At 44.2% G+C, this 24,829-nt stretch overlaps 1 protein-coding gene and 1 pseudogene across 3 annotated transcripts in view; one reads left to right on the top strand and one right to left on the bottom strand.

Annotated features, from left to right (window-relative positions):
* Nucleotides 1-1,550: 1,550 nt before the first annotated feature.
* Nucleotides 1,551-23,241, bottom strand: LOC137771010 (tigger transposable element-derived protein 1-like; annotated as a pseudogene).
* The window catches only part of ENTPD4 (ectonucleoside triphosphate diphosphohydrolase 4), a 40,811-nt gene continuing 38,619 nt past the window's right edge, over nt 22,638-24,829 (top strand). For all 3 annotated transcript variants that reach the window (XM_068551758.1, XM_068551755.1, XM_068551759.1), the window contains exon 1: nt 22,638-22,824. The gene's annotated coding sequence lies outside the window, so the exon portion shown is untranslated. The remainder of the gene's footprint in view (nt 22,825-24,829) is intronic.

The raw sequence follows: 24,829 nt of genomic DNA, 5'->3' as shown, positions 1-24,829 counted from the left end.
GCCTCCCAAATCTTACACGACTTTGCTTTTGGCCAACTCGAACCCTGGACTATTCAGAGAAAGGGATTCTGAGAAACACAGTTCCCAGTGTAAATGAATCATCAATATAAAAATACAGCATGATAAGGATAATAGAAAACAAGACAGATAAAGGGATTTAGGGTATTCTGAGGGGAGTGACTATCATGATGGACCATAGGATCCATAATATGCGGATCACATGAATTGGCAGTGAGAAGGTCAAAGAATTTTTGACTGGAGGTACAAGAGTAAGCGAGCAGTAAGGATAAAAGATGATAGAAAGTGGGATATGAATCTGAGGTTTGGGATGTGTTCTGATTACCGGTGATTAGGAGGTCTCAGGCGGCTGCAGTGACGGAGACCCATGAGTTGGAAGAATCATTCATGTGGATGCTGAGGTTGCTGAGAGAATGGTGGCCAGGAGGGGACCAAAGAGAAAGTCCATGAGGCTGGAGCTGAAGTCCCAGTGAGTGCGCGGCAGTGACCAGCAGCTTGTCAGGTACAGCAGTTGGGACAGGTGGAGACCGAGCTTCAAAGAACTGAAGAGTTTGAAGTAGAAGGAAGAGAAGTGGTTTTAAAATGGCAACAGAGAGCAAGGAGGGCTCCTACTCACTTCATGCCTTGAGCTACCTGAAGGGGAGGGGGGAAAATCAACTGTTTTTTTTTTTGGTTTTTTTTTTTTGTCTGTGTTGTGTCTTCATTGCTGCGCGCAGGCCTTCTCTAGTTGTGGCGAGCGGGGGCTACTCTTCGTTGCGGTGCATGAGTTTCTCATTGCGGTGGCTTCTCTTCTTGCGGAGCATGGGCTCTAGGCACGTGGGCCTCAGTAGTTGTGGCTCACGGGCTCCAGAGCACAGGCTCAGTAGTTGTGGTGCACGGGCTTAGTTGCTCCACAGCATACGGGATCTTCCCGAACCAGGGCTCGAACCCGTGTCCCCTGCATTGGCAGGTGGATTCCCAACCACTTTGCCACCAAGGAAGCCCCTCAATGTCTTCTGAGAGCACTGTGGGTGTTCGGGGGGACCAGGGACCCGAGGGAGCGCCAGATTTCACCCAATGAAAGGAGTTGGGAGGTGCATTCAGGGAAGAGGTGAGAATCCAGGGGAATGTGCCGACCACTCAACATGTGTTCCTAGAGGGCGCAATGAAATGTCCCCCCAGAGGGGAGAGGTGGGAGGGTGAGTCAGGTTAGAGATTGTATTAGGACTTTTCAGCTGCAAATGTCAGAGATCCAACTCAAACCAGATTAAACAGAAGTAAAGAGAATTTACTTGCTCATATACAGGCTTACCTCAGAGATATTACGGATTCCGTTCCAGACCACTGCAATAAAGTGAATATTGCAAGTCACATGAATTTTTTGGTTTCCAGGGTGTATAAAAGTTGTGTTTATACAGTTGTGTTTAAACTGTATAGTGTACAGTATTTATACACTACTGTAGTCTCAGTGTGCAATAATATTGTCTAAAAAATGTACACACTTCAATTAAAAATACTTTATTACTAAAAAATACTAACCATCATCTGAGTCATCATCTTTTTGCTGGTGGAGGGCCTTGCTTCGATGTTGATGGCTACTCACTGATCAGGGTGGTAATTACTGAAGGGTGGGGTGGCTGTGACGATTTCTTAAAATAAGACCACGATGAAGTTTGCCACATCAGTTGACTCTTCCTTTCACAAGCAATTTCTCTGTAGCAGGCAATGCTGTTGGATAGCATTTTCCCACAATTCTTGTAAAATTGGAGTCAATCCTCTCAAACCCTGCTGTTGCTTAATCAACTAAGTTTATGTCATATTCTCAGTTCCTTGTTGTCATTTCAACCATCTTCACAGCATCTTCCCCAGGAGGAGTTTCCACCTCAAGAAACCACTTTCTTTGCTCATCCATAAGAAGCAACTCCTCATCCATTAGAGTTTTATCCTGAGACTGCAGCAATTCAGTCACAGCTTCAGGCTCCACTTCTAATTCTAGTTCTCTTGCTATTTCCACCACAACTGCAGTTACTTCCTCCACTGAAGTCTTGAACCCCTCAAAGTCATCCATGAGGTTTGGCATCAGCTTCTTCCAAACTCCTGTTACTGTTGATACTTTGACCTCTTTCCATGAATCATGATGTTCTTAATGGCATCTAGAGTGGCAAATCCTTTCTAGAAGGTTTTCAATTGCCTTTGCCCATATCCATCAGAGGAATCATTATCTATGGCAGCTATAGCCTTACAAATGTATTTCTTAAATAACAGGACTTGAAAGTCAACATGACTCCTTGATCCATGGGCTGAACAATGAACGTTGTGTTAGCGGGAGTGAAAACAACACTAATCTTGTTGTACATCTCCATCAAAGCTCTTGGGTGACGAGGTGCATTGTCAATGAGCAGTAATATTTTTCTGAGCAGTAGGTCTCAACAGAGGGCTTAAAGTATTCAGTAAACCATGTTGTAAACAGATATGCTGTCATCCAGGCTTTCTTGTTCCATTCAAAGAGCACAGGCAGAGCAGATTTAGCAAATTTTTTTGGAATGGTAAGTGAGCACTGGCTTCAGCTTAAAGTCACTAGCTGCATTAGCCCCTGACAAGAGAGTCAGCCTGTCCTTTGAAGCGTAGAAGCCAGGTATTGACTTCTCCTCTCTAGCTATGAAAGTCCTAGATGACACCTTCTCCCAATATGAGGCTGCTTCATCAACACTGAAAAGCTGTTGTCTAGCGTAGCCACCTTCATGAATTATCTGAGCTAGATCTTCTGGAGAACTTGCTGCAGCTTCTACATCAGCACTTGCTGCTTCACCTTGCACTTTTATGTTATGGAGGTGGCTTCTTTCCTTAAACCTCATGAGCCAACCTCTGCTAGATTCAAACTTTTCTTCTGCAGCTTCCTTACTTCTCTCAGCCTTCATCGAATTATAGAGAATTAGGGCCTTGCTCTAGATTAGTCTCTGGCTTAAGTGAATGTCATGGTTTGTTTGATCTTCTATCCAGACCACTGAAACTTTCTCCATATCAGCAGTAAGGCTGTTTTGCTCTCTTATTCGTATGTTCACTGGAATAGCCCCTTTAATTTCCTTCAAGAACTTTTCCTTTGCATTCACAACTTGGCTAACTGTTTGTCAGAGAGGCCTAGCTTTTTTCCTATCTCGGCTTTCAATATGCCTTCCTCACTATGCTTGGTCATTTCTAGCTTTTTATTTAAAGAGACATGCGACGCCTCCTTTCCCTTCAACACTTAGAGGCCACTGTAGGGTTACCAATTGGCCTAATTTCAATATAGTTGTGTCTCAGGGAATAGGAAGGCCTGGGGGGGTGGGGGGAGAGAGAAGAAGGAGAAGAAGAAAAAGAAGAAGGAGGAGGAGGAGGGGGAGGAGGGGGGAGGAGGAGGGGGGGAGGAGGAGGGGGAGGGGGAGGAGGGGGAGGAGGAGGAGAAGAAGAAGAAGAAGAAGAAAGAAGAAGGAGAAGGAGAAGAAGGAAAAGAAGAAGAAGAAGGGGGAAGGGGGAGAAGGAGGAGGAGGGGAAGGGAAAGGAGAAGGAGAAGAAGAAGAAGAAAAGAGAAGAGAAGAAGGAGAGAGATACAGGGGAACAGCCAGTCAGTGGAGCAGTGAAAACACACTCAGCACTTATGGATTAAGTGCGCTGTCTTAGGCGAGTGTGGCGCTCCCTTTCCATCTCTCTGCTCCTCTCTCCTCTCTCTTGGCTGTACTCTCAGGCAGCCTCTCCCCACCCAACATCAGATGGCTGCCCAACAGCTAGAGGTGGATATGGTCCTCAGTGCCTGCTTCTTCCCTTCCACCCCAGTGAAATCCCAACCTGACCCATCCACTGTGGTTAGTGTGGTGGTGTCTCTAAGTGGCCATGGTCCTGGGTCCACTGCCCACCCCTGGTGGACAGAACCCACCAGAACCTCACGCTGGCAAGTAATGGAATGGTTCTTCGGAGGAAAACTGCGATGCTGTCATCAAGAGCAGGAGGGCAGGGTACTGGAGAGGCAAACATACGATGTCCACATTGGGTACATACAGAGCAGGATGGGGATGAGGGTCAGGGCGATGTTGCATAACTGCAGAGGCTGGCATTTTGGATTCTGGTGGTCGCTGAGGAAAACAAGGATATGAGGCATGATGAGGTTGGCACTGATAACTCTTAGAGGAAGTGGGCAATCTTCATGTTGGTCCTGAATATCCAGAGCACCAGAATGGGGCCTTGGCCATGGCGCCATCTAGTGCTGTGTCACGGCGTAGCGGGGGAAGCCAAGGCACAAGATGGTTTCCCTGTGATGGCTCACTCCTTCAGCTCCATATAGTTTGTGGTCTAGGAGACGCAAGGGGTCATTTGCAAATGTCTGAAGGATGTGGGGAAGTTTGGGGAGAAAAAGTTAAGGACCATGTGATTGACAGCGGCTCTTGGCAATTTGAAGAACTGACCTCTGGAAGAGGGAGGAGACGTAATCTACGTGGCTCCAGAGCAGAATCAGCACCAATGCGTAAAAGCTGGAGGAAAGTTTTGAGCTAATAATTACAAGTAGAACTGTCTAATGAAGAAGTGGCTTTCTAAAAGACACATGCACCCCAATGTTCGTTGCAGCACTATTTACAATAGCCAGGTCACAGAAGCAACCTAAATGCCCATCGACAGACGAACGGATAAAGAAGATGTGGTACATATATACAATGGAATATTACTCAGCCATGAAAAGGAACAAACTGGGTCATTTGTAGAGATGTGGATGGACCTAGAGACTGTCATACAGAGTGAAGTAAGTCAGAAAGAGAAAAACAAATATCGTATATTAATACATATATGTGGAATCTAGAAAAATGGTACAGATGAACTGGTTTGCAAGGCAGAAATAGAGACACAGATGTATGGACACAAAGGAGGGGAAGCGGGGCGGGGGGGTGTGGAGGTGGGATAATTGGGAGATTGGGATTGACATATATACACTAATACATATAAAATAGATAACTAATAAGAACCTGCTGTATAAAAAATAAATTAAATTAAAATTTTTTTAAAAAGTTGTTTTCTTCCAAGGCAGTGAGTTCCCTGTCCCTAAAAGTGTTTAAGCAGTGATTTGAATGCTTCTAGTCAGAGATATTATATAAAGCCTCCTATTTTGGAGATCTAGCCAGAACATTTTTAAGGTAGCTTCCAGATTTAAACTCTATGACTTGATTTATACTCGGAAGGAGGAAGAAATCGTCAGCCAAATAGTACAGTGGCTAAATGTTGCCTCTGATACCCTTTCACTTCCCTTTTCTTACTCCTTTTTTCTGTCTCCAGGCACCTCCATCCCATCCCCAGGAACCTGCCGCTCTCATGACACCTCCTGGATTCCCAGGCAGGTCTGCCTTCTAGACATAATGTCCCTGCTGCAAAATGAGTCCTCTTCTTTCCCAGCAAAATATCCGGGATCTGACAAACAGCCTACTATTGACAAACAATGCAGATGTAAACTAGCATGAACGTCAGAATTTGAGAAACTGAGCCCTGTTGGAGGAACTACAAATTTAATTGTAACCAGTCTGTATCATACATTCTGAATAATTTTTCATTTATTAGCTTCTGTGTTCTCTCTTAAATGTGGTTTGGTTAATCTTGTCTCCTTTAATCATATTGCTAGAATCTGCAGGCAGGAGTTTTGTGATATAATCTTCTGAACCCTGGACAAAACTTCATATTTCAGTAATAGGAGGTTCGTGGAGTAAAATGAAGGTGAGTAAACTCTCATCATGAGCTAGTTTTTTCACTTGCTCACAACGCCTACCGTCCACACCCCAGGCACTGAGATAACTGAGGGGGTCTTAAGGTGAGTGGGGTGGGCCCCCTGCAAAGTGCCTACTAAGCACAGGGCGCTGTGCTAGACACTGTGCATCCTTGTCACATTTGACTCGTACACAACCCCATCAGGCAGGGACGGCTATTTCCCTTTTAGATGTAAGAAAACAGGCCCAGAAAGGACTGTCCAGAAAATGAGAGCCAAAACTTAAACCCAAGTCACTCTGGCTGCATGTTGTCCATAAACAACTAAACAAAATATGATTACTAAACAAATCGGTTTTCAATTTTCATTTTTCTCTCTGGAGCCCCAGGAAGAAAAAGACCATTTTTTAATCTGTGATGGGATCCACAGAATAGAGCAAAAACTGCCTAGGTTATTCCTGGGGGAATGCTAAAATGAAATTCATAGATGCAGGGACAGGAGTGGCTGTGTCTTACCAGGTGGATCTCCGTCAGCGACCGTTTGCAGCCCAGGGATCGATCACCCAGCTCCTCAGAGGAGCCTCAGACCAACCCGGTTCTGGCCCCTGTTCCGGCGCGGCGGCGGTGAGCCACAGCTCGGGCGCCATCTAGTGGTGAGTCGGAAGCCTCACTCTAGGGCTCCGAAAAGGCTCTGGGACCGACATAGCTTCAGGATCCCTGCAGAGCTAAGAATCAGAGTTCGCTGTAACAGGTGGGTCCAGAACCACCGTAGCATCCCCAGAGAAATTCATTTGCTGCCCGCTTGCCATCAGATGCATAGCCCTGAACTCAGAGGCCTCTCTCAGCTCACACCTTCACCTTCCAGGCTTTCTGGAAAGAAATTGGAATGCCCTCGGCTTCCCTGGTGGCGCAGTGGTTGAGAATCTGCCTGCCAATGCAGGGGACACGGGTTCGAGCCCTGGTCTGGGAAGATCCCACATGCCCTGGAGCAACTGAGCCCGTGAGCCACAACTACTGAGCCTGTGCGTCTGGAGCCTGTGCTCCACAACAAGAGAGGCCGCGCGCGATAGTGAGAGGCCCGCGCACCGCGATGAAGAGTGGCCCGCGCTCGCTGCAACTGGAGAAAACCCTCACACAGAAACGAAGACCCAACACAGCCAAAAATAAATAAATAAATAAATAAATAAATAAATAAATAAATAAATAATAAAAATAAAGGAATTCCTTAAAAAAAAAAAAAAAGAAATTGAAATGCCCTTCTACACTCTCCCTTGTATTTCCATTCATGTTAGTCACAAATGGAGAAAGAAAAAAAAACTCAGTTAATCTAGTCTTTCAGCTACACACACACACACCCCACCTGTTGGCAGGGTCATTCATCAGAGAGCCTCTCCAGGGGAACTTTTCCTAAACACAAGATCCAGGTGGGGAGAATGCAGCAGCTTGGGAAGGCAAAAGGATGAGGACCACCAAGGAAGAAAATGCTGTTTTTGCGAAAGGAATCCCCATAAACAGAGCTTTGAAAACGGGCATCCTCAGCAGGCTCTCAAGGCACTGGGCCACCTTCAGGGTCTCCCTCATGCTCCCCTGCCCCTTCTCTTTGACTGGTATCCCACCCCTCAGCCACACACCCCCCCACCCCCCAACAGGGCAGGCAGTTGTGCAGGGCCTGGATCTGGACAGGAAAGGAGACTGGCAGTTTCAGTGGTCCAGAGATGCAGGCTTAACCTTGATGTCAGAGGTGAGGGAGAGGCATCCCAGAGGATTTTCTCTGAGTACCACTGGGTGCTGAAGAGTTCTCCGAGCTCATACTTTTGTACTTGATTCACCCAATTTAATCATTCATTATACAAGTGAATGAATAATGTTATATGTTCTGTGAATGCATATATTCTTAATTTTAAAATATATGTCCATTTTAGATCTTGTGGTCGGCAGAATCATCCCTCCCTCCAAAAATGTCCACCTCTTAATCCCCAAAACCTGTGAATACGTTACCTTTCATCCTTGCATGGCCAAAGAGACTTTACAGATGTGATTGAGGTTAAGGACCTTGGGATGGGGAGATTGTCCTGGATTATCCAGGCAGGCCCAATCTAATCACATTAGCTCTTTTAAAGCAGATGGATAACCTGGAAATAATTTTGCCAGTGGCATAAGTGTCACAGTGGGGATAAGAGTCAAATTTACAGAAAGTGGCTTGTAGCAGAATAAAATCACTATCAACTCTTAAAAGAAAAATAAAAAGCAGAGAACCTTTCCAGCCTACGGTCAGAGAGAGAGAGATGACACCGGGAGAAGGACCTGAGAGAGATGTGATGTTGCTGGCTTTGGAGATGGAGAAAGGAGGCCACGCCCAAACCAAGGAATGTGGGCAACCTGTAGAAGATGGCAAAGGCGAGGAAAAGGATTTTCCCGTAGAGTCTCCAGACAAGAATGCAGCCCTGTGGATTTTAGCCCAGCAAGGACCATGTCAGACTTCTGCAGAGCTGTAAGATAACTTGCATTGTTTTAAGCCACTAAATTTATGGGGACTTGTTAGAGGAGAAAGAAAAGCTCATACAGGCCTTTTTTAGGTTTTGAGATCTCAAAGTCTCACTTTGCGTCAAAGCAAGGACCACCCAGAGCTGTGTTGACTTTAGAGACTTTGCTCTGATCAGAGCCATATTTTTTGGATTTTTGATTCAGGACCTGTGGGAAAAGCACCATGTCTATTAATGATCTATTTTATTACTCAGAAACCGAAAGATCTACTCTGTCCCACCAAGTGAGCCTCTGATGAATGTCTTCAGACTCCTCAGCAGAGTTCTGAATTAAGGGGCTCTTGGGGATGGCTTCCGTGCCTCTCATCATTGACTAGCACACACTCTGGAAATAGATACATGAGTACATACTGTTGAGAGGGCACAAATGGATTGTCTCTACCAGGAAGCATGGTCCCCTTAAGAAATTACTCATTGAATCATGAAGTTATCCAAACCTCCTTAAGGCAATCATACTCTTCTTGGGAATTTTTTATTTGAAACTAATTCCAAAGAAGTTAAATAAAATATGCATGAAATTTTTTACAATACAACTGTAACAGTAAAAACAACAACAATGATAAAGCAAAGAGTCAAAATTCCATTGGAAGGAAACCTTGAATACATTACTATTCCATGGCATTTGGCAACCATTAAAAATTACAAGGATTCATACTATGGAAAATAGGGAAATATTCTTATTATGCTAAATGGAAGCAGCATATTATATGATGGCGTTCATTCAATAATCCTTTATTGACCACATGCTATGTGTACCAAGCACCAAGTAACTAATGGGAGCCACAGTAGATGTACACTTACTGCTCTTATGGACCGAGGTGTGCCATGATTGCAAAAATGTAAAATAATCTATACACGTGGAAGGAGATGTACCCAAAAATGAAGCAATGGTAGGGTGTGGTAAATATTCTCCTTAACCTTCTTAAATTATGTCTTCAATTATAGTCATTATATTAAAGGATAGGCCAGGAAGAAACATAAACCTCTAGACCTAAGTCCCAAAGCAGAGTAGGAATTGCAGCAGGCTCCTGGTTGAGGAAGCAGGGTTGGAATATACTGTTTAGAAACACAACAAGCAACAGCCTGGCAGGTCAGGAGGCCAGGCTCTTCCCCAGCAGGGGAGCAGGAATCCAGCTCTACACACAGGTCCTTTCCAGTGAGGTTGGTTCCCGGGGGGCCACATTTGAGCCTGACCTGACACCCTCTGTGTATCTGGGAAATTTTCACTGCACTAGGCTGGGCCCTGAGGGTTGGCGACACCTGTCTCTACCTGTCTCCCCAGCCTCTGAGAGGTTAACTGGGGAAACAGATGCCACATTACTCATCATTTTTATGCCACCGTCTGTGTCGGGCAAGCCACAACCCCTGGGCCTGCCTCGGTTTCCCTGTGTGAACGAGGAAAGTCAGGGCTTGTTAATTTCTAAAGTGCCTCCTAAAGGCTGCAGCCGTGGGAGCTGTGCTGGGCTCTAGGCCGAGCGAGCTAAGTCCTAAGAAGGCACAGCCCCGACCACTAGTTTACTATCCAAAGACACTTTTATGATGGTACCGATATGAAGAAAATTATGACGACTGAACAACCACTAAGCACATGACAGAAGTGAAGGTGAGACTCATTATCAATGAACATTAATTGTCCAACATGTATGTGTAGGGTAGGGTGTGGTTAGGAAAGGCATTTATAGAGATCTCATTTCTCTCTCGATTTACCTTCTCCTACCAAACAAGAAGTTACTTTATAAAGCATTAACAGCTGATTTTATCAACTCTTATTACATGCCAGGCCCGTGCTTAGCCCTTCATTTGGATTATTTCATTTAATCCTCACAACGACCCAAATTAAGTGGGAATAGAATCTCCATTTTGCCTTTGAGAAAAGAGGAGCTTAAGCAAGTGAATGACTTGTCCAAGGTCTCAACTCATAAGCGGTCCAGGACTTGGAAATCCTGGTTGAGGCTTCTCGCCTGTGGATTATCACTGCCATTGGAATCTTGTGTCTGACTAATTCTACTCATTCTTCCAAATCCAGCCAATAAAACAGCCTTCTCTGACCTCCCCACTGTGCCACCTCCAACCAATCTCCCAACCTCCTGGGCTTCGTGGCTCTACGGGCTGTAGTTGCTGCCCATCTGATGTCCCTGACTTCTGTTTCCTCCTCTCAAGCTCTCAATTTGAATGCACTTCTGTTCTACTCCTTCTCTTCTTCACTTTACCCTGTCTGACCCTCTACTAGGATATTATACTATATCTTGGGATATAGGATGCAAACTTGAGCATGTATCGAAATCATATGGAGGGCTTATTAAAACACAGATTACTGGGCCTCATCCCCAGAGATTCTGATGCAGTGGGCCTGGGTGGGACAGAGAATTTGCATTTCTCGCAAGATTCCAGATGCAGCTGATGTTGTCGGTCCTGGCATCACACTTTGAGCGTCCTTGCTGTGGGGACCCTGCATTCTACTATATTTTCCTGTGTTGCTGAACTTCTTTTTTTTTTTTTTCTTTTATAAATTTCTTTATTTTATTTATTTATTTTTGGCTACGTTGGGTCTTCGTTGCTGTACACGGGCTTTCTCTAGTTGCGGCGACCGGGGGCTACTCTCCGTTGCGGTGCGCGGGCTTCTCATTGTGGTGGCTTCTCTTGCTGCGGAGCACGGGCTCTAGACGCGCGGGCTTGAGGAGTTGTGGCTCATGGGCTCTAGAGCGCAGGCTCAGTAGTTGTGGCGCACGGGCTTAGCTGGGCATGTGGGGTCTTCCCGGACCAGGGCTTGAACCCGCATCCCCTGCACTGGCAGGCGGATTCTTAACCACTGCGCCACCAGGGAAGCCCCTGAACTTCTCCATAAACAAACTCTTCCCAATGTCTTACATGAGGAAACCTGGCTTTCTGTGGAAGGCCCTCTACCCAGGTTTGTTTTTTTTTTTTTCCTAGATCCCTGATCACAAGACAAGGAAGCCTGGTTCTCACTGGCACTTCTAACACCCTCATCTCACAATTTCTTTATTCTTCCAACTCCAATAGCCATTTCCACACCAAACACCCAAGGCAAGCATGGCTAGGTCTCCAGCTCCACCTCCCCGCCACCCCACGCCCGCCCCATCACAGACAAGAAGGGGATTTTCAGCCACCAGTCTAGGCAACCCCACCAAGTCTGTTTGCCCCTTCCCATCTTCTGGGCTGCGGGAGACAGTCACAGAACTGGGATTGGGCCCATGATGTATTCAAGCCTCCTGCCCTCAGATGGAACCCCACAACTGCTCAGTTATCTTTATAACCATCACCAGCTGACTCACCTGTCTCATCCCCGCCGCTGGCTCCTATTTTAACCCTTGCCAGTCCCTGCCAGCCTTTACCTGCTCCACACCTTCCTCTCTCTCTTGCCACCAAAATGGAGATCAGCTATGAGCTACCTCAGCGTCCCTCTGATTTACTTCAGATTAGCTCTGCCTCTTCACTCATCCTGCCTTCCTTCCCTCCTAGTTCAAAACAAGAGGAGTTTTCAAAACCACAGTGAGATACCACCTCACACCCATTAAGATGGCTACTATCAAAACAAAAACAAAAACCGAGAAAATAACAAGTGTTGGTGAAAATTTGGAGAAAATGGAACCTTTGTGCATCGTTGATGGGAATGCGAAATGCCCTTATAAAAAGCCAGTGTGGTGGTTCCTCAAAACATTAAAAATAGAACTACTGTATGATGCAACAATCCAACTTCTGAGTATATACCCCAAAGAACTGAAAGCAGAGTCTCAAAGAGATATCTGTACACTTAGGCCCATTGCAGCATTATTCCCGGTAGCTAAAACGTGGAAGCAACCCAAGTATCCATCAACAGATGAATGCATAAACAAAATGTGGTATGTACAAACAAGGGAATATTGTTCAGCCTTAAAAAGGAAGGAAATTCTGGCACATGCTACAATATGGATGAACCTTGAAGACATTATGCTAAGTGAAAAAAGCCAGTCACAAAAGATAAAATACTGTATGATTCCACTTATAGGTGGTATTTAGAGTGGTCACATTCACAGAAACAGAAAGTAGAAGGCTGGTTGAAGGAGGCTGAGGGGAGGGGAAATGGGAGATGGGTACAAAGCTTCAGTTTTGCAAAAAGAAAAAGTTCTGGAGATTGAAGATCTCCCAAGTTTGAACTTTACACTTCAAAATGGTTAAGATGGTAAATTTTAAGTTTATGTCTACTTTTCCATAATAAAAAAAAAAAGTCTCGGCAAGGATATACAATGGAGAAAAGACAGTCTCTTCAATAAGTGGTGCTGGGAAAACTGGACAGCTACATATAAAAGAATGAAATAAGAACACTCCTTAACACCATACACAAAAATAAACTCAAAATGGATTAGAGACCTAAATGTAAGACCGGACATTATAAAACTCTTAGAGGAAAACGTAGGAAGAACATTCTTTGACATAAATCACAGCAAGATCTTTTTTGATCCACCTCCTAGAGTCATGGAAATAAAAACGAAAATAAACAATTGGGACCTAATGAAACTTCAAAGCTTTTGCACAGCAAAGGAAACTATAAACAAGACGAAAAGACAACCCTCAGAATGGGAGAAAATATTTGCAAATGAATCATCGGACAAAGGATTAATCTCCAAAATATATAAACAGCTCATGCAGCTCAATATTAAAAAAACAAACAACCCAATCCAAAAATGGGCAGAAGACCTAAATAGACATTTCTCCAAAGAAGACATACAGATGGCCAAGAAGCACATGAAAAGCTGCTCAACATCACTAATTATTAGAGAAATGCAAATCAAAACTACAATGAGGTATCACCTCACACCAGTCAGGATGGCCATCATCAGAAAATCTACAAACAACAAGTGCTGGAGAGGGTGTGGAGAAAAGGGAACCCTCTTGCACTGTTGGTGGGAATGTAAATTGATACAGACACTATGGAGAACAGTATGAAGGTTCCTTAAAAAACTAAAAATAGAATTACCATATGACCCAGCAATCCCGCTCCTGGGCATATACACAAAGAAAACCATAATTCAAAAAGACACATGCACCCCAATGTTCATTGCAGCACTATTTACAATAGCTAGGTCATGGAAGCAACCTAAATGCTCATCGACAGACGAATGGATAAAGAAGATGTGGTACATATATACCATGGAACATTACTCAGCCATAAAAAGGAACGAAATTGGGTCATTTGTAGAGACGTGGATGGATCTAGAGACTGTCATACAGAGTGAAGTAAGTCAGAAAGAGAAAAACAAATATCGTATATTAACGTATATATGTGGAACCTAGAAAAATGGTACAGATGAACCGGTTTGCAGGGCAGAAATAGAGACACAGATGTAGAGAACAAACGTATGGACACCAAGGGGGGAAAGCGGCGGAGGGGGGTGGTGGTGGGATGAATTGGGAGATTGGAATTGACATATATACACTAATATGTATAAAATAGATAATTAATAAGAACCTGCTGTATAAAAAAATAAATTAAATAAAATTAAAAAGTTTAAAAAAAAAAGCCTTTCCTCTGCCTCACTAATTTTTCTTTTTGCATCTGCAATCTTATCTCGTGTCACCCTTTCCAGGGGCCTGGTCCTTCTCTTTTCTCCCCTCCAGAATCGCCACAGACATTTGTAGGACTGGGGGTAAGAGTACCTGTATTGTTTAGGGATGTTCAAGATTATAAATCCAGATAACACACGAGTAAATAGAATGTGGTATTGTTCTAACTTGAAAATATATCTTTGTGACAACAAAATGGCCAAGGGTATGAAGCTATGGTTTCTATAACACTGAAAATCAGTAAACTATCAAGACCTGACTCTCTCCTTAAGCCACGCTCTCCCCACTCCACCAGCCCATTTCTGCACAGCAGAGGGGCCCAGGCCAGTCCACACCCTCAGGCCACAGCAGCGGCTTCCACAGATCCAGGCCAGCCTATACCTTCCGGCAAATGTCTTTGCCACCAGCAGGCTATGCATTCCTGCAGTAGCCACACAGCTGCACAATTCCGCAGTCAGCCGTGGGCCCTGGCACTCAGGAAAGCCCTGCATTTGATAGATTTCATGTTCTGCTGCCACTGTGTTGAAATTCTTAATAACTTTGGAACAAAGAGCCTTGTATTTTTGTTTTGCCCTGAGTCTGCGTGTTATGTAGCAATCCTAGGTAGCCACACCCTCCTGCAAAAGTTCTGAACCACAGCCTTGGGATGGGGATGGAAAGGGGGCTGGGGGATGTCCCCCTGGGCCCTCAGTTCCTTTCTGTCCACTCCTTGCCCCAGCCCAGAGGTAGTAGCTGCTTTTCTGCACCTGCTTCTTCTGCATCCCTTCATGAAACTTCTTCTTTTACACCTTTTAGTAATTAACCGCCTTCTACTAGTTAACAGCTCTTTATGTTAAATTTTTCCTGTTTAAATAGCTTATATTCTTTCTGCCTCCTGACTGATACAGGGAGACAAAGAGTAAACTAACAAAATAAGAAAATCTGTAGTACGTCAGACAGATACAAGCTACAGAGAAAAAGTAAAGCAGGGGGTGTGTGTAGAGGGTGTGGAGTCCAAGGGCGACGGCTTGCCATTGTTAATGGGGGTCAGAGGAGGCATCCCAGAGAAGGATGCCGGGCTGAAAATACACATCTGACTCCTCATCCCCAATTCCAACTAAAATGATGAGAAAATGTAAAAATAGGGCTCAACCTGCATCATACAAGTGGAAAATTCACCATCCAAGTCCAGAAATTCTCCAGAATTTCCTGCTAGGCACACAAGGCAAGTAGGATCAGAATATTGTAAGGAAAGATAAAAGCTCATCTCCGGATCACCCACTGCTTTTTCTCCCTTTTCTGTCCCCTCTCTTCAGTGAATTTGAAAGGTGGTAAGCAGAGAAGAGACCTCTTTTCCCAAGCTCTATCTATCTTCATCTATGTCTCCCTTTGATCAAGAAGGAAAGTAATATCATTCATTCTTTCACTAACTGCTTAGCAAACATGTTTTGAGCACCTCCTAAGTGCCTCGCTCTGTACTAAGACAGTCCCTGTCTTCAAAGAGATCACAGTTTAATGGGAGAGGATATGGGAGACAGGATGTGTCTAGGCAAATAAGTATTATTCAATGCTAAGAAGGACAGGGACTTCCCTGGCGGTCCAGTGGTTAGGACTCCGCACTTCCACTGCAGGGGGCCTGGGTTCCATCCCTGGTTGGGGAACTAAGAGCCCAAAAGCTGTGCAGCACGGCCAAATAAATAAGTTAATTAATTAATTAAAATAAAATTTAAAAAGACATTCCTTAGGGAGGTGTCAGGAATGAAGGGGGAAAAAAAATCTAAGTACAATGAGTGAGTTGGATAACAAAATAGGAATTCCAAAGTTTCTGGCAGATGAAGCTTAGCCTGACTTGAGCAAGATGAAATCTTCAATTAAGTTCCAGTAGACATCACTGAGCACCTACCCTAAAAAATGCAGCATGGATTTCAAACAGGGATGAATTTGGAGCTAGGGCAAAAGTCCATTGCAGTAGGATGGGGGGTGAAATCGATTTCTTTCTACCGAAGGCAAGGTAGCTAGAACCTTCTCAGTTCTGCAGGGAACGGGAGAGACACATGTGGGCACACAGCATGTGTTTTTGAATTGAATTCATGTTTGCTCCAGGCTAGGAATACACAGAGGAATAAGATGGCAGCAAAGACCAACAGCAGTTACGCCAAACAGTGGTGCTGAGCGATAAAGGAGAAAGACTTTCTTGCCTGGGGAGGTCAGGGACCACATGACAACACACAATTTCAAGGGACAAATTGAAGGATGAGTAGGAGGGTTTTTTTCCAGTCAGTCAAGGAAGAGGAAAGTATTCCAGCCATAGGAAATGTGTGTAAAGACCCAGAGGCATGAAAATAGGGAACAATTTAGGAGCAAGCAAGTAGTTAAGCATGTAAGAACACAGGGAATATATGACATGAGGCTTAAAAAGCTGACAGTCTTGGGGTGTCATGCTAAGGAGATGGGTATTAGGCCAACCTGTCAATAGAAGTCTAATCACCCCACTGATACCCAGAGTTGATTTGCTAGGAATTTCAACTCTAACCTAGAGGGGATGAGGAATTAACAAAGGATGCTGGGAAGGAGAATGATATGTTAGCTGGGGTGAGGAAGGAACACAGAAATGTTGAGATTCAAGGGAGCCAGTAAATAACCTGCTGCTTCCTGCCCAAGTCTGAACGACTTGAGAAATGAAACAAAAACTGTACAAAAATGAAAATATCATCTTTTTGCAGATGAAGCTGATATTGAAGAATGTAGCTTATATCTGATCAGAACAGCATGACTCACGTGTCACTCACAGGGTCAGGAAATGAAATTACTCTGCTTAACCAGGCCAGGGTCATGTGTCCTGACCCAAATGGACTGAGTGCGAGACAGGCATACTGCTTCAGAAATTCAAGGTACTGTTACCAAAAAGAGAAGGATGGTTGTAGGCAGCAAAAGCAACCATGTCCACTCCCTGTTTTGTGTGTGTCTATGTTTATGTACGTGTAATGATCCACATCCCACTAGACCCCTTCATGGTACAGTTGGTCACATGCTGTGATGAGAAAAGTTTGAAGGAAACCCTGTGAATTTTTTTTTTTTTAATTTAAATTTATTTATTTATTTATTTTTGGCTGTGTTGGGTCTTCGTTTCTGTACGAGGGCTTTCTCCAGTTGCGGCGAGCGGGGGCCACTCTTCATCGCGGTGCGCGGGCCTCTCACTGTCGCGGCCTCTCTTGTTGCGGAGCACAGGCTCCAGACGCGCAGGCTCAGCAGTTGTGGCTCACGGGCTCAGTTGCTCCGCGGCATGTGGGATCTTCCCAGACCAGGGCTCGAACCCGTGTCCCCTGCATTGGCAGGCAGACTCTCAACCACTGCGCCACCAGGGAAGCCCAACCCTGTGAATTTTGATGCTGCTTTGACCAAGTCCCTTTCTCTTTCTGAATCTCAAGTGCTTTCACTCCATAACAAAACACCATAAAATAAGAATTCTCCTGGCCCATTCCCTGCCTTAGGAATGCTGGGCTCATAAATGAGGTCATGTCTGTAAAGTGCTATGATCTTCTTGAAGACAAATGCTGTATAAATATATAGGATTATTAGCCAAGTCGCTCAAAAACCAGTCCGTGCATGCGTGCATTGGAAGGCAAACAGGAACGGAGGAGGGCAATAGGACTCATTGTTTCCAAGGGTCACGTGATTCCTTTGTTTCCATGACATCCAGTGCCTCACAGTCACCTCATCCCAACACTTACAGACTGCCAGGAGGGCCCGTTTGCCAATTTAGTCTCCCTGGAATGACGGGTTAAAACATCTGGAGAGCAAAGCCAACAGAATGCTAAGCTATGGCCATGTTGGAAGTTTTTCCAGAAGGACAACTAAAAGGAAATCCTGTTTGGGTTCTAAATACTGATGGTTTTCACTGGCCCTAATCCATTCATTAAGATTCCCGCATGCACAGTTTTAAAAGAATCTGGAGTTCAATTTAAAAAGGAAAGAGCTCTTCTATCTTATGTTAGATTTCATAATAAGGAGGAAGCAGAGGTGGAGAAGGAGGGAGAGAGGGGAAGGAGGAAGGGAGGACCTTGTTTCTGGTCTCCTCTTTTGCCTCTTAGAAATCACGGATTTCAGACCTTAGAGGTCAACCTAGCCACCTCTCCACTCCCTTTTTAAAGTTACATATGGATGGTGAGAACCAGTGAGGTAAACTAAATTTTTCTAAGCTTATGCAGTCATTTAATAGCATAGCAGGGACTGGGATCCAGGTTTCCACCCTCCAGTTTAGTTAGCTTCACATTCAATCATCCTGCATCCCTTCCAGTTTTAGGAACTTGAACAAGTCATGTTGCTTCTGAGACCTAATGGCAAGTAATGGAATATCCATCCAGAAGTAATTTAAACAAACAAAGGCTTTTTCTCCTTTCATAACAAAGAGTAAGATGTACATCAGTGGCTAGTATTATTTTAGTGATTTAGTGATGCCATGATGGACCTAGGCAAGTCTCTCTTCCTATTTCAACATATTTAGTATTGGCTTCTTATCTGCATCACTGTTGCCTCATGGTTACAGGATGGCTTCTGCAGTCCAGACATCACATCCCTTTTTGAAACTCTGATTTAATACTTTCTTTTTTTTAACATCTTTATTGGAGTATAATTGCTTTCCAATGGTGTGTTAGTTTCTGCTTTATAACAAAGTGAATCAGCTATACATATACATATATCCCCATATCTCCTCCCTCTTGCATCTCCCTCCCACCCTCCCTATCCCATCCCTCTAGGTGGTCACAAAGCCCCGAGCTGATCTGCCTGTGCTATGTGGCTGCTTCCCACTAGCTATCTATTTTACATTTGATAGTGTATATATGCCCATGCCACTCTCTTACTTCTTCCCAGCTTACCCTTCCCCCTCCCTGTGTCCTCAAGTCCATTCTCTACATCTGCGTCTCTATTCCTGTCCTGTCCCTAGGTTCTTCATAACCTTTTTTTTTTCTTTAGATTCCATATATATGTGTTAGCATACGGTATTTGTTTTTCTCTTTCTGACTTACTTCACTCTGTATGACAGACTCTAGGTTCATCCACCTCACTACAAATAACTCAGTTTCGTTTCTTCTTCTGGCTGAGTAATATCCCATCGTATATATGTGACACATCTTCTTTATCCATTCATCTGTCGATGGACACTTAGGTTGCTTCCATGTCCTGGCTATTGTAAATAGTGCTGCAATGAACATTGTGGTACATGACTCTTTTTGAATTATGGTTTTCTCAGGGTATATGCCCAGTAGTGGGATTGCTGGGTCGTATGGTAGTTCTATTTTTCGTTTTTTAAGGAACCTCCATACTGTTCTCCATAGTGGCTGTATCTATTTACATTCCCACCAACAGTGCAAGAGGGTTCCCTTTTCTCCACACCCTCTCCAGCATTTATTGTTTGTAGATTTTTTTGATGATGACCATTCTGACTGGTGTGAGGTGATACCTCATTGTAGTTTTGACCTGCATTTCTCTAATGATTTAATACTTTCAAAACACAGACTTGCGATAAGGTACTTTGACCTTGCAACCATGTTAGCTGTAGTTCTTTTGTAAATATGCTAACAAAGTAAGGAAGATCATTCCTTTATAGTTGATGAAAGCTTTTTGGTTTAAATCATGAATGAGTGTTGAACTTTGTCAAATGTTTTTTCTACACTGATTGGGATCATATGAGTTGTCTCCTTTATTCTGTTTATGTAGTGAATAATACAGATTATTTTAAAATGTTGAACCAACCTTGCATTTCTTGAAAAAAATCTCATTTGGTTAAGCTGTCTTACTTTCTTTAGATAGATATTGCTGAATTTGAATTGCCAATGTTTTGTTAGAATTTTTGTGTTTATGTTCATAAAGGATATTGATGTGTATGTAATTTTCTTTCTTTTTTATCTCTTGGAATCAGGATTATTCTGACCTCATGAGCTAGGAAATACTCCCTCCTTCTCTATTTCTTTGAAAGAGTTTATATAAGATTGGTATGATTTCTTTCTTAAACAGTTGATAAAATTTACCGGTGAAACCATCTGGGCCTGGAATTTTCTTCTGGGGACCATAAAAGATATAGGGCCATTCAGATGATTTTTTCTTCTGTCAATTTTGGGATATTGTATTTTTCCAAGAATTTTTCCATTTCATCTAAATTGTTGAAACCAGCATACAGTTGTTCATTACGTTTTCTTATTATTTTTTTTAATTTTTGTAGGATCTGTAAGGATGTTCTTCCTTTAGTCTTGATTTTGATTATTTGTGTTTTCTTTCTTTTTTCCCTATCAGTCTCACTACGAATTGATCAATTTTATTAATATTTTCAAAGAACCAACTTGTGGTTTTGTTAATTTTGTCCGACTTATTTTTAAAAATTACTTCCTTCCATTTGCTTTGGTTTTAATTTTCTTTTCTTATCCTAACTTCTTAAGGTGGAAACTTTGATTTCAAACTTTTTTTCTTCACAAAAATAAGCTTTTAGAGCTATAAATTTCTCAGTAAGTACCGCTTTGGCTGCATTCCATGAATTTTGACGTATTTTCATTACCATTCTATTTGAAATGTTTTCTAATGCTTTTAGAACTGTGCCTGGCATAAAGTATGCAGTAAGTGTTGTCTCCTATTAGCTTAGTTTTTTAATTTCTCCTGTTAATAAGGGAGAATAAGTTGATGGCTCACTCTGACAGTTGTGTTTCTACCCACTTCAGAGCCTCTTTGCTGTTTCCACTGCCTGAAGCGCTACTCCTTCATATAGGCCCAGACTTCATCTATCTTCTGGTTAATTCCTATTCATCTTGCGGGTGTGACCTCAAACATCACTTCTTCAGAGAAGCCTTCCCTGATGACCAAAACCGGGCTGGTCCTCTCATGTACTGGGTTGAATAGTGTCCCCCCAAAATTCATGTCCACCCAGAACCTGTGAATGTGACCTTATTAGGAAACAGGGTCTTTACAGATATAATCATGTTAAGAAGAAATCATATTGTATTGGTTGGGAGGGGAGGGGGTGTGGCTAAATCCAATATGCTGCTGTCCTTTTAAGAAGAGGTGAATTTGGACACAGAGACACACAGGAGAACACCATGTGACAACAAAGGCAGAGATTGGAGTGATGCATCTACAAACCAAGAAATGCCAAAGATTGCCAGCAACAACCAGAAACTGACAGGCAAGGAAGAATCATCTCCTAGACTCTTCGGAGAGAGCATGGCCCTGCCAACACCTTGATTTCAGACTTCGAGCCTCCCATTCTGTGAAAGAATAAATTTCTGTTGTTTTAAGCCACCCAGTTTGGGGTAATTTGTTATGACAGTTCTAGGAAACTAATGCAGCATATTCCGTGTTTTCATACTTTATACTTTTTTTCCCTAGCTCTTATCAGAAAATTGTTGTATATGAATTATCAGGAAACACTGATGGTGTGATAATTCTAGTCTGGCATTTTGGTAGAGGCCTCCTTGAGAGAGAGACTACCATAATATGAACCAGTATCACAGATGGTAAGGACTTTGAAACACACGTAATTTTGAGGGGTCCTGGCCCTAAAAATCATAGCATGTCAGTGGCCAACTACTTCAGCTTCTCAAAGCTAACCTTAGGTATAAGTCACAGAGGTTTCTAATGTGTAAGCTATCCAAACTGGTCATTTTTTAAAAATAACAACAGATTGCCATAAAAGGGCACTCAAGTAGGAGTCAGAACCAGAGGTTCTGCTTCCCCTTCTGCCTCTAGGGCATTTGGGCAAGACATTCAGTCTCTCCTCGTTCCAGGTTCCTTAACAGTCAAAGGACATGGTTTGGTCTAGATAGTAACTGTGGTCTCTTTGTTCGAACATTCTGTGGCTTTATGATTCTAGTATGAAGCAATAGTTAAGACAGTATTTACTTCTAAAGCACAAGACTCCTTGGTCACTGCTTGCCTTCTTCCATGAACAGTATCTGAATCCAAGGATGAAATGCTACCACAAGGAGATTTAACCCAAGCTGGTGCTGGACCAAGGATTCTGCTTAAAATTTATAACTACTAGTTTTGTCCAAGCTTGTTTTACTTGACACAAGTAATGGAGTAGACGTTTCCAGGACTCTCATTTTTAAAAATATTTTAAACTGGCTAGGCTGGCTGGTCACTTTCTATCTCTGGGAAGCAGTGTATTCACCTGTTTAGAAAAAGAAGAAAGAAAAGAAAAAAGGATAAAAAGCTGTGGTTCTCAAGATCTCTTCCAGCTCTGTGACTTCAAGGCACTTTTTTTTGTCAAGCTAGAGTGGGGCTTTGAGCTAAGTATCAGGTCTTGGGGTCACTCTCCGGAACTAGTGCTGTTCACCTCACTATTTCTTCTCATAACCATTGCCTGTGTTGGAGGTGCTCTAACCCAGAGTAGGCTCTGAAACATGCAACTTTTGGTAAGGATGAAATCCTGGCTTTTACTAATTATGTGGACCTTAAGAGAGTCACTGAATGAGTTTGAGCTTCGTTTCCCCGCTTGTAAAATAGGGATAGCTACTGGCAAAGTTGCAAAATGAAATGTCGAGTCGAGCAAAAATGCCTAGTTCTTCTTAAGTTTTCAAGTGCTGTTTTCCATAATGCTAAAGAACACAACTAAAAGATGAACTGCGGTGTCCTAAGCACTTTGCGCCTCGCTGCCAGCGGGACAGCCTAGGATCGGCGGTAACCAAGCCACAGTACTGGTTATTTCCGTGATGCCACTTTCACTTTCGGCATTCACTGAGCTCAGCTGCACCCGCGTGGTTCCGCGGAACAGCGCTGCGCTCGGATGCCAGTCACGGCGGCGCAGGCCCCGCCCCTCGGCGTGCGCGCTCCCGCCGCTCCCGGTGACGCGACGCGGGTGGCTACGGGGTGGTGTTTTGGCGGTACGGCTGCGGGAAAGGAGCGGAGCTACTGGGAAGCTGCTGCCGGGAAGCCGCGACTGCGTTGCCGGCGCCGCCTCGCCGCGGTGGCCGTGATGCGCTCCGCTCGCGGGTCCCCGCTCCCGGGAACCCCGACCGCCGAGTCGGACGCTGCCGAGCAGGTGAGGCGGCCTTTCCGGCGCGGACGAGGGGAGGGTGGGCGGCCGAAGCGGGGACGGTTGGAGCGGGGCCCGACGGGGCCCGACGGCGCAGCGAGGCCGCGGACGAGCCGCTCTGCCCCGGGGGCCCTTCCCGCGCCGTTGCCTCCCCGCCGCCCGGGCCGCGTGGCCGCATCCGGGCGCCCGCCGTCAGCGCCCGTGACCCCGGGCGGCAGGTGCTGTCCCCCAGCCCCTGGCGGGAGAAAGCTGGCAGTCGTGCTGTCGCGCCCGCTCCGGTGACCGCATTGGATTTCCCCTCTGACACGTAGCGGGCGCGGGTCTGGACCGCATGGGGAGGGACCTGGCCGGGGAGAAGGATGCTGCACCGAGGACCTTGCGGATCTTACCTGCCACCTTGTCGTGACATTTACAAGTCAGCATCGTTTTTGCTTTACTCTGCTTTTACCAAGTTTCATGGTTTAGGTTTCTCTAAAATCTAAATCTGATTAGCTCCATTGGAAAAATAGAGCTAGTTGGGCAATAAAGTGATGGTAAGAGCAGTGTTTCACAAACTCGAGTAATGCGTGGACACTCTTAAAGGGACAGTTCGCTCATTCTCTGGAATTTGACTCAGAACCCGCAGGGTTTCTCAGACCCCAGTTAGACGAACGTTGGTGTAGACTGTTTAGGAAAGAAAAGAAATGCTTCCCTGCTGAAAGATAAACTAGGTTATTAAAGAATTCTAAATTAGAGACTCAGATCCCTAGTTTAATTTCACATTACAGCCTTTACTGTGTTCTGCTTTGTGTAATGAAAATAATTTTCCAGCCTTGGAGAGGCCTAAAAGAATTATATTCTTTGTATTATGTTATATTTGATGTTATTGTGTCTTTGTATCAGGTCTGTTCATTCTGTTTGACACATTAGCAGAATTATAAAATGGAGTTTTAATTTGTGTAAGCAGTTTGTTTATTCCATTGTTAACCTTAACAGTGATTTATTTGTTGCATATTGAATCTGTGGTTTACATCCTTCCAGGCCTAATAGGAATGCATGATCTCAACCCTTATGTATTATAGTCTAGAAAGAAAAGACAAAATGAAAGTTATCTAGGTATTTATATTCTCTACATATTTATTCAGCATGTTTATTTTAAATCAACTACACATGAATAAAGAGAAGATTCAGAGTGTGGAGAAACATTGGGAAATATAACAAGTTAAATCTTGGCAAAGAAAAATATTGACCTGTGCCTTGAAAGAAGTGTAATATTGTGAACAGGACATATTACTTAGTAGGAAGTGACTTAAGTAATGGCCCAAGACAAGAACGAGAACAGCTTGTGTGGGAGAGGAGAGACCCACCTCACTAGAGCAGAGAGATGTTATCTGGGGCTGAGCAGAGAACAGTTTAGTAAAATAAGATGGGACCGTTTGACGGATGGAGGGTCTCAGATGCCACACAGGGACACTGTTGTTGACCCGTAGGCTCTGGAAGGTTCTTTTTTTTTTTAATAGATCTTTTTTTTTTTTTTCTAATTTTTTGGCTGTGTTGGGTCTTCGTTGCTGCACGCGGGTTTTCTCTAGTTGTGGCGAGCGGAGGCTACTCTTCGTTGCGGTGCGCGGGCTTCTCATTGCGGTGGCTTCTCTTGTTGCGGAGCACGGGCTCTAGGTGCGCGGGCTTCAGTTGCGGCACACGGGCTCAGTAGTTGTGGCTCACATGCTCTAGAGCGCAGGCTCAGTAGTTGTGGCGCACAGGCTTAGTTGCTCCACGGCATGTGGGATCTTCCCAGACCAGGGCTTGAACCCGTGTCCCCTGCGTTGGCAGGCAGATTCTTAACCACTGCTCCACCAGGGAAGCCCCAATAGATCTTTATTGGAGTATAATTGATTCACAATACTGTGTTAGTTTTTGTTGTACAACAAAATGAATCAGCCATGTGCATACATATGTCCCCATATCCCCTCCCTCTAGAGCCTTCCTCCCATCCTCCCTATCCCCCCATCTAGGTCAACGCAAAGCACCGAGC

This window comes from Eschrichtius robustus, chromosome 10, assembly GCF_028021215.1.
Source record: "Eschrichtius robustus isolate mEscRob2 chromosome 10, mEscRob2.pri, whole genome shotgun sequence".
NCBI classification, from domain to species: domain Eukaryota; kingdom Metazoa; phylum Chordata; class Mammalia; order Artiodactyla; family Eschrichtiidae; genus Eschrichtius; species Eschrichtius robustus.
Note: the sequence above shows the minus strand (reverse complement) of the source record. Positions and strands in the feature narration are given on the sequence as shown.